We start from the raw sequence: 9,348 nt of genomic DNA, 5'->3' as shown, positions 1-9,348 counted from the left end.
AACAATTTTTTAAAATATTTTTGGCATCTGGCAGATGAGAACACGACTGATAGCTTATGAATTTAAAAAAAAATAATAATTTATAGTTCTATAACATTAAAATGATTGGCTCTTTCGTTGGTGTGGTTAACGCAATATTATTCATATCTCGTCTTTCTCTTGACATCACTAATAATTCGATACCAATGTTCTGTTTGTACTGTTTGACCTACGAATACCGGTCACTCGAGCTTTAGTTCGCAATCCGCAACTTCTAGCTGCATTGGGTCTGGGTCATTTTACAAATTTCCCAATCTGCTCCAGGACCAGCCACTCAACGAAGATAAACAAACAAACCAACAAAAACAAAAAATAGATCGAGTTTAAAAGACGGACAACCCATATCGCCTTTAAGACCTTAACACATTCCTTATATCATTATCTCCCCCATAGATAATTATTGTTCTTGATAATGTTTGGGTCTTGCATGGACAAATGTCAAAAGCTAGGGCTATAATCGATCCAACGCACGTAGTTAACTTAATTTTCCACAATTCGGGCTTTACACTAGTCGATTTGTTCCTGGTTAAATTCCAAAATGGCTGTTAATATTCATATAAAATTTTGGTAAATATTTTATTGTATTTCATTTTCTGTATATCATTTCCCATTCAATAGATAGGCAGACAGGAAATAGATGTATAGATTTCGATAGATAGATAGATAGACAGATTATCATAGTTAGTTAGTTGGTTAGATATAGATAGATAGATTATCATAGTTAGTTAGTTAGTTAGTTAGATAGATAGATAGGTTATTATTGTAAGTTAGATAGATAGATAGATAGATAGATAGATAGATAGATAGATAGATAGATAGATAGATAGATAGATAGATAGATAGATAGATAGATAGATAGATAGATAGATAGATAGATAGATAGATAGATAGACAGGCAGACAGACAGACAGATAGACAGACAGACAGACAGATAGACAGACAGACAGACAGACAGATAGATAGATAGATAGATAGACAGACAGATAGATAGACAGACAGACAGACAGATAGATAGATAGACAGACAGACAGACAGACAGACAGACAGACAGACAGACAGACAGATAGATAGACAGACAGACAGACAGATAGATAGATAGATAGATAGATAGATAGATAGATAGATAGATAGATAGATAGATAGATAGATAGATTATCATAGTTAGTTAGTCAGATAGATAGGTAGATAGATAGATAGATAGATAGATAGATAGATAGATAAATAGATAGATAGATAGATAGATAGATAGATAGATAGATAGATAGATAGATAGATAGATAGATAGATAGATCCAGAAGCAAAGTGACACGACATAATCAATATCCAATGCTAAAAAAATAAATCAATAAGCTTACAGCCTTGTATTGATTGGCAGTTATTGATTAAAAATAATCAATTTCTATATATTATACATGGTCGGGCTTCGTATGTGTTTACTATAGTTCAGTGCAGACCAAGTCTATATATAGTGATGGCGTTTCTTTTTAAATTAAAGATGTACTATTTTTAGCGGCCCCTGAAAGGGGATAATACGCTATTAGTTTTGTGTGGCCTGTCTGTGGGTCTGTCCGTCCCGTTTAGATATCAGAAACTAGAAGAGAAAATGAAAATCGGAAATCGTGATATTTTAGATCCATCAAAGTTCTGATGCCACGGCTACTTTTTTCTTTTCTGAAAGCGAAAAATTTAATTTTTTAAATAAATTATGCAAGCACTTTTTTTCATAAAAATACACCATTTTTACAACTATTCACTATTAATAGTAACAAACACTGGAGGCTGTTAAGTATAGGAGGTATACCACATATGAAATACTACATTTACAAAAAAATGTTAACCTTTTTTTTAAAGAGAAAAATCTATTTACTATGCAAATAAGTTGAACATAATTTAAAAGAACAATTAATAAGTAGTTTTTCATATTATCGCATACTCGACACCATGAAGAACAAAACTAAAGGATTTTTTTTTTTTTACGGAAATGTTTTTTTCTTGAGGCTTTGACTGTCCCTTTACAAAACATTTAGATCAATTAGATACTCATTATAAGACATCAGTTAGGCCAGGTTCACATCTTACTTATCATTCACGTTCACACTTGGTCTGCTGGACAGAATCTTCCAACCTTCTTTCTCCATTCTTCTAAGTCATTTGCTTTTGATAGAATTTCATTATGATATTATTGATACCTGCCTTTTTACCTGACTGGGTGGACCACTTCTGATAGAATTTAATACCGATATTCTTCTGAAAATATTGAAACCTACCTTTTTTCCTGCCTGGGTAGACCACTTCAGGGGCCGATTATGAGTTTGTGTTTCCACACAAACTGTCTTTGCAACCTTGTTTTTAGTAAAAAGAGTAGGCCTATAAGTAATGTACAGTAGTGTATTCCTTGAGATCTTGTCATGCAAGTTATTACTAAAACAAAGCACAAAACATTAAAACAAATCAATTTCAAAAACATACACGTACAGACAAAGTTTATAGTTTGTAAAGTTTATAGTTTGTAAAGTTTATATTTTGTAAAGTTTATATTTTGTAAAGTTTATATTTTGTAAAGTTTATAGTTTGTAAAGTTTATATTTTGTAAAGTTTATAGTTTGTAAAGTTTATAGTTTGTAAAGTTTATAGTTTGTAAAGTGTATAGTTTGTAAAGTGTATAGTTTGTAAAGTTTATAGTTTGTAAAGTTTATAGTTTGTAAAGTTTATAGTTTGTAAAGTTTATAGTTTGTAAAGTTTATAGTTTATAAAGTTTATAGTTTGTAAAGTTTATAGTTTGTAAAGTTTATAGTTTGTAAAATTTATAACTCAGAGCGATATCATATGGGCACTATATTAGAAATTGTTGAAAAAAAAAATTCAGACTCGGCATGAAAGAACCCAGCATGTTCAACGAAGGCCCCATATAGAGGCGATTTGTATTTATTTATATATATATATATATTAATTAATTTAGAATTAAAAGAATTAAAGCAGAGGCGGCCAGTCTAGCAGAGCGCTGAGCCGAGAGTAATCGGTCTAAAAGTCCTGAACACAGTGACATCGCAATCTGTGAGCAGTTAAGACCAATAGCTCGCTGCAATATGGGGAAGTATTAGGCTTTTACGAGATAACTTAAACACTTTTTTTTACTCTTTCTCTCCGTAATTATTTACCACATTCAAGTGGAATCAACGTTAGTATCATCAGTTAGGAGAGAAAGAGTTAAAGAACAAATGGGCAATTAACTAGCTGTACAAAAAGAGAGTTGATATGAACATCCACGGCTAAACATTGAGATAGTGTTAAAGGTATATCTTTTTTTTTTTTTTAAATTGACAACAGTAAAGTTCTAATTAGCGTCATTGACATAAGATAAGATAAGATGAGATAATTTTTATTGATCCATTCAAATGGTAATTCAATTTGACTACAATTGACATCAGAGTAACTATTGTAACAATAACAATATAGATGCAAATACGAACAACATTCACACATGAAACACATACACACTCATAACCAGCGCTTTATAAATAGACTTCACTTCTATGTACTTCTCGATGACGACAGATGATCTTGTAACACTCTTCCCGAAAGTGGGATGAAAGAGTTTTTAAATCTTTCTGTTTTAGTCCTAATGGAAAGGAGACGACCACTTCGTTCAGATCTTATGTAACAGTGGTTTAATGGGTGCAGGTTGTCCTTAAGAATCGTGAGTGATTTGGAAAGGCATCTTTCATGAAAAAGCTCTTCAAGAGATGGTAGCTGTGTTCGAGTGATATAAGGATGCTTTTTTAATTAGTCTTAGTATTACCATACCAGCAGGTGATGGCAAAGTTAATTTGGCTGCTGACGGTTGCTGTATAAAAAAAGTTTAATCATTATTTTGTCCATGTTAAATTTCCTTAGCTTGCTAAGATAGAAAGGTCTTTGGTGAATTTTAGTGTAAAGGTTTTGACAGTGTTCACTCCATTTCAGTTTGTTGTTGATCGTTGTACCTTGGTATTGATATTCTTGCACTTGTTCTACGGTTTGGTTGTTTATCTGAATTTCTGCATCACATTTCAGAAAGATCACTTCTTTAATAATTAAATTAATAATTATATTTTTTTTACATTATGTAAAAAAAAAATTGGCATCCATTTTTTAATTATTTTGTATTTTAACGTATATTATTAATATTTAAAAGTTGTTAAAAGTTAGGCATCAACTATTGAGTACCGGCACCTTTTTTTTTCAAAAAAAAAAACACTGTGTATATATCTATATCTATCTATCTACCTATATATATATATATATATATATATATTTATATCTTTTGTTTTCATTTTTGTTTTAGTGGAGCATGAGGATATAGAGTAAAGGTAACTACAGATTTACCGGTAACTTACTGTAGCATAAAAGTTGATTATGTCTGTGTGTGAGTGTGTTTCCGAGGTGATGATGAAGAAAGGGTGCATTCGTTATTGGTCTTGGAGAGATGATGAAATCACGACATGGTCTGTTGTAATCAATGTGTAGAACGTGACACGACCCAGACATTTGAAAGAGTAAAGAAGTGTATGTTTTTTTTTTCGTAGGGAGTTAGATTTTGTTTAAAATATCATTTCATATTATTATTGCTAGTTTCATATCACAGCCCAAGTTGGATTAGCCTGAACAAACTTTATATTAGTTGTAGTTAAAAAAGAAGTTTGTATAAGTTATTTCAAGTTCTACAATAAACAAGTAGAAGAAAAGAATACTTTTTAAAACCAAAGCTCATCCAAGGGGAAATAACCGCTAATTATAACCATTTATCTTAAAATTACAAGAATAAGCACCCTTTCTGCTATGTAAAACAAAAGTTATTAATTAGTACTAAATGATTAAATAATTGGTTAATTTTTCAGATTAGGCAGTTCCCCTAATAGTTTATCTTCGTAAGAATTGAGTCGAAGACTCTTGGAGCTTTGGGCCATTGGAAACTCCCTTCCATCTTCCTGTCCTGACAACTGTTCTGTCTTGTTGGGATCCGAGCAGATGTAATTTTTATAAATCTATTAACTATGGTTCGTGCCCCAAGCAACTCGGATAAGAGGAGAGGCAGAAGGCCGAGCACACCTGGAAAACTTTCACGTTTTCCTTTTCTGTACCAAATCAACGGTGCAGCTGTCGGCAATAAAAACTTTTTTAAAAAGCCCAATGAGTAGTGGTGTTAAGCTTTCCTCCACCCCCCTCCCCCCAGTGCAATCGACTAGTTTCTCTCGTTTCTTAAGCATCCCGACGGGAGTTCAAAGTTTATCTTGTAATGTGTCTCAGACTTGTCCGGAACCATATCAACATTTAAGGAAACTTCAATGTATGATTTAATTGTTTAAACATTTATAGCCTTTCTTTACTGTTTTACCTTGTTTGTTAATGAAGATTCGTATTATTAAGCAAAAATTTGTTTTTTCCTTTTTTAAAGCTATTTTTTTTTACTTTTGTTTTTCTTTCCCTCTAAAAGTATGATCATCTCCGTGATCGTCTGCTCAATGCCTTCAAGCCTGGACTAGTGACAGTGGTGAGTTTTTAGAAGTAGACCTAGCTGACTTGGTGATGTGCATAGACAAGACTTCCTCAGCATCTGGCATGCAAATAATTGCCGAAATTGCCTAACCCTATTAATTGCCGAAATTGCCTAGCCCAAATAATTGCCGAAATTGCCTAACCCAAATAATTGACGGGGAAAAAACAACCCTCAAATTATGACCAATAGCAAACATGCCTTTAAAAAAGGGGGATCAGCATTGGAGATGAAAAGCTGATAAATGTCTGTAGTTTTAAATACCTCGGAGCTATCATCTCAGATGAGGAAACCAAACCTGAACTAGGCTACTAGTTCGAATTGCACAGTCCACAGCAGCACTTGCAAAACTCAAAACAATATGGAAAGACAAAGGCCCACGGCACTAAAGTCAGACTGATGCGCTACCAGGTCATGGCCACGTTTTTATATACTTGCGAGTCTTGGACGCTGACTGCAGAACTAGAGAGGAGGGCCCTGGCAATGAATAACATTGAAGGACCTCATCACAAACGAATAGAGTAGAGACAGTGTTTTACAGCGATTGAACCCCACGATGACCTGCAAACTACTGAAAAAAAAAAAAAAAAAAGGTTACAAAGACAGTTTGTATGGAGACACAAACTCAAAATCGGCCCTTTGAAGTGGTCCACTCAGTCAGGTAAAAAGGCAGGTTTTGATATTTTCAGAAAGAATATCAGAATGAAATTCTATCAAAGACAAATAACATAGAAGAATTGAGAATGATGGTTGACGGATCTTGTGTGGTGCCCCAGGGGTTGACAGACCAAAGGATAGGTGTAAGTGAATGTGAATTTAGATGTGAATCTGGCCTAATTAATGTCTAATAATGAATATATAATTGCTCTAATTATTTTGTAAAAGGACAATCTCTTATTCCTCAAGAAAAAAACATTTCATTACAAAAAAAATCCTTTACTCCAGTGTTCTATAGCTACTGTAGGTGCTGCAGTTCACACGATAATATGAAAAATTACTTATTAATTGTTATTTTAAATAATGTTCAACTTATATGCATACTAAATAGATTTTAAAAAAAAGCTTCCTGTGTTTGTTACTATTAATAGAGAATAGTTGTAAAAGTGATGCGCATAATCCCTCTCCATTACTACTTGGAAGTGTACTTACTTAAATGATAAAGATGATTGTCCAAAAGTAGGTGGATAGTATTTGGAATACATTTATGTTTTGGAAAATAAAAGTTTTGCACCACACTATAGTTTTTATAGTTTTGTTGTGTTTTTTTTCCCCTCAGACAGGCGAAGGAGACCCTCAATATATGGGTTGGTTTGAAGTGTTTTTGAATGACGAACTTATCCATTCCAAAAAGGTAGATGTAGTTTTATATAATTGAAAGTCTCTTTTCCGTTCCTTCTCCCCCTCCTCTCTCTCTCTCTCTCTTTGCCTCGCCCATGACAATCAATGTGACGAGAGTCAACTGTTTGTTTAATGAGTTTCTGAAGGAAGTTCAAGGAACGTTTAATACATGTAAAACAAACAAAACAATGCTAGAGTGACACTAGGGAAGAAGCACTTGTACGTATTTGTCCTTGCATATGGAATAAGAAATGTGTCTTTACACCTGACATTGTGTTTGTATATATTAAGTATCTTTATTAATGGTGTGTGGCAAAATATGTAGGTCACGGGAATTACTTGTTAAGCGCTTCCGCGTTATGACACGATTAGGAATTAGTTATTTGTTTCGGGAATAGGAGGAAGTTTTTACTTAGCGGCGATGACGTGAGAGATCTTTAAAAAGTAAGAACACTCTATGAGACGCAGTAGGAATAAGAAACATTATATAGACGGCTAGAAGTAGATGACATTCGACGGTTCCCTTCTTGAGTATTAAACGTGTTTGATGTTCAACACTAGCGTCACTACCTATACTGATTGTTTCGACCTTTCGCCGATGTTCTCTGTTCCAGCATTCAGTTCGGTATTACCTCCAGTTGAGTTTGTTTGTATTTCAAGTACTAGACACCGCGGAAGCGCTTAACAACTGCATTCCTCATAAATCTTCGGACTCAAAGATAAGCCTTATTATTATTATTATTATCTTAAGAACAATGCTTTCGTGTTTTCTGTCTCCAAGACATCTCGATGCAAAGTTATTTTTATATCCAACAGAACGGCGAGGGCTTTGTTGACAGTCCAGAGAAATTGCAGAAAATAATCCGCACCATTAACAAGGTCATGAATTAGTTTCAATACAAATGTCTGTCTCGGTTTGTCAAGGTAAAAGTTTCATATAATTTAAACAAGACATTTTGTTTTCTTTTGAAACTTTAGAAAAAGAGAATTACGAAATTTCTTTTCCATTAAGATACGAAACAATTGTTTATTTCAGCAGTCAGTCAGTTGAACAAGACAGGGAACGACGCTTAATGATGACTGGCTTTGATTAAAAAATGGGAAGGTCAAGGTCATGATAGACTAAAGGCGTTTTGTTTTCTAAGATCGACTGATTGAGGAATGATTGCTGATTGCTATTAATACTTAAAAAAAATATATATATGTAATTATGTAACAATACACTGCATGTACAATGAAGTTATATGACTTTGAGTTGGTTAATAGGCTGTTGTTGTTTTTTTTAACTTACATGATAATTTGTGTACTTTTTTTTTTTTGCACTGCAGAATCAAATTCCTTCTGTAGCTCGAGTAGAAAAAAAGTTGGCAATATTCAATATATATTCAATTTATCCTTCTTGACAGTGTTTAATTTATCTCGAAAATCTCCAATACAGGAGTATATTTTGACAAAGTTTATATCCACTCAGGCTGTCTGGTAAAACGTTTGTAAACGTGATTAGTCTGGCACCAAATCTCGGATCAAGCTGAAATTGTGCATAATTATTTCTTTTACCTGATAACACAAGAATCAATATATATATATATATATATATATATATATATATATATATATATATATATATATATATATATACACACATATAAATATATACATACTGTCTCAGATGAGGGAACGAAACCGGAACTATTGGCCCGAATAGCACGGTCTACAGCAGCCCTATCAAAACTTAAATATTTTGGAAAGACAAGGGCTTAGCCCTTGGCACCAAAATCAGACTGATGCGCTCCCTGGTCATGGCCACATATGCTTGTGAGTCTTGGACGCTGACTGCAGAGGTAGAGAGGAGGATCCTAGCGTTGGAGTTGAGATGCTACAGAAGGATCCTAGGTATCACATTTAAAGACCGCATCACAAACTAAGAGATTAGAGACAGGGTTACTGCAGCGATTGGACCCCATGTTGACCTGCTAACTATCGTTAAAAATATATGGCCATATTACAAGAACTTCGGGGCTAGCTAAGACCTTCCTTCAGGGAACAGTACCAGGAAAAAGAAGAAGAGGCAGACAGGGAAAGCGATGGGAGGACAATATAAAAGATTGGACGGGCTTGCCATTGAATGAGGTTCTAAGGCTTAGGACAGAGAGGAATGGAGAAGGAAGGTCGACGAATCTTACGTGGTGCCCCAACGGTCCAACAGACTAAGGGATAGGTAAAGGTAAAGGCAAATATATAAGCTATATAAATTAACCAATTAGTTTATTAACTATAGGTATTTAATTATTTTGTTTGGTATCTCGAACAACGGAAAGATATTGTACTCGACTAAGGTGGTGGTATAAGCTAACTTAGTCCCCTTTATATAGGTCGCCGTTTAAGTAAGTTTGAAACTAACAATAAATAACTTTACAATCTTTTATAGTCATAAGCAC

The 9,348-nt window shown here is 33.7% G+C and overlaps 1 long non-coding RNA gene across 5 annotated transcripts; it reads left to right on the top strand.

Annotated features, from left to right (window-relative positions):
• The first annotated feature begins 487 nt into the window (after positions 1-487).
• Positions 488-8,149, top strand: LOC106075365 (uncharacterized). Of its 5 annotated transcripts, none has more exons than XR_008776818.1 (6): positions 488-606; positions 4,364-4,388; positions 5,513-5,569; positions 6,849-6,923; positions 7,727-7,834; positions 7,947-8,149. It is a non-coding gene; the product is annotated as an uncharacterized LOC106075365 (long non-coding RNA). The 5 variants fall into 5 exon arrangements; XR_008776816.1 differs by having other exon boundaries at positions 4,364-4,406; XR_008776820.1 differs by lacking the exon at positions 5,513-5,569 and having other exon boundaries at positions 4,364-4,406.
• The last annotated feature ends 1,199 nt before the right edge of the window (positions 8,150-9,348 follow it).

Source organism: Biomphalaria glabrata, chromosome 3 (assembly GCF_947242115.1).
Source record: "Biomphalaria glabrata chromosome 3, xgBioGlab47.1, whole genome shotgun sequence".
In the NCBI taxonomy this organism is placed as follows: Eukaryota; Metazoa; Mollusca; class Gastropoda; family Planorbidae; genus Biomphalaria; species Biomphalaria glabrata.
The sequence above is the reverse complement of the archived record's forward strand: the minus strand, read 5'-3'. Positions and strand labels throughout refer to the sequence as shown.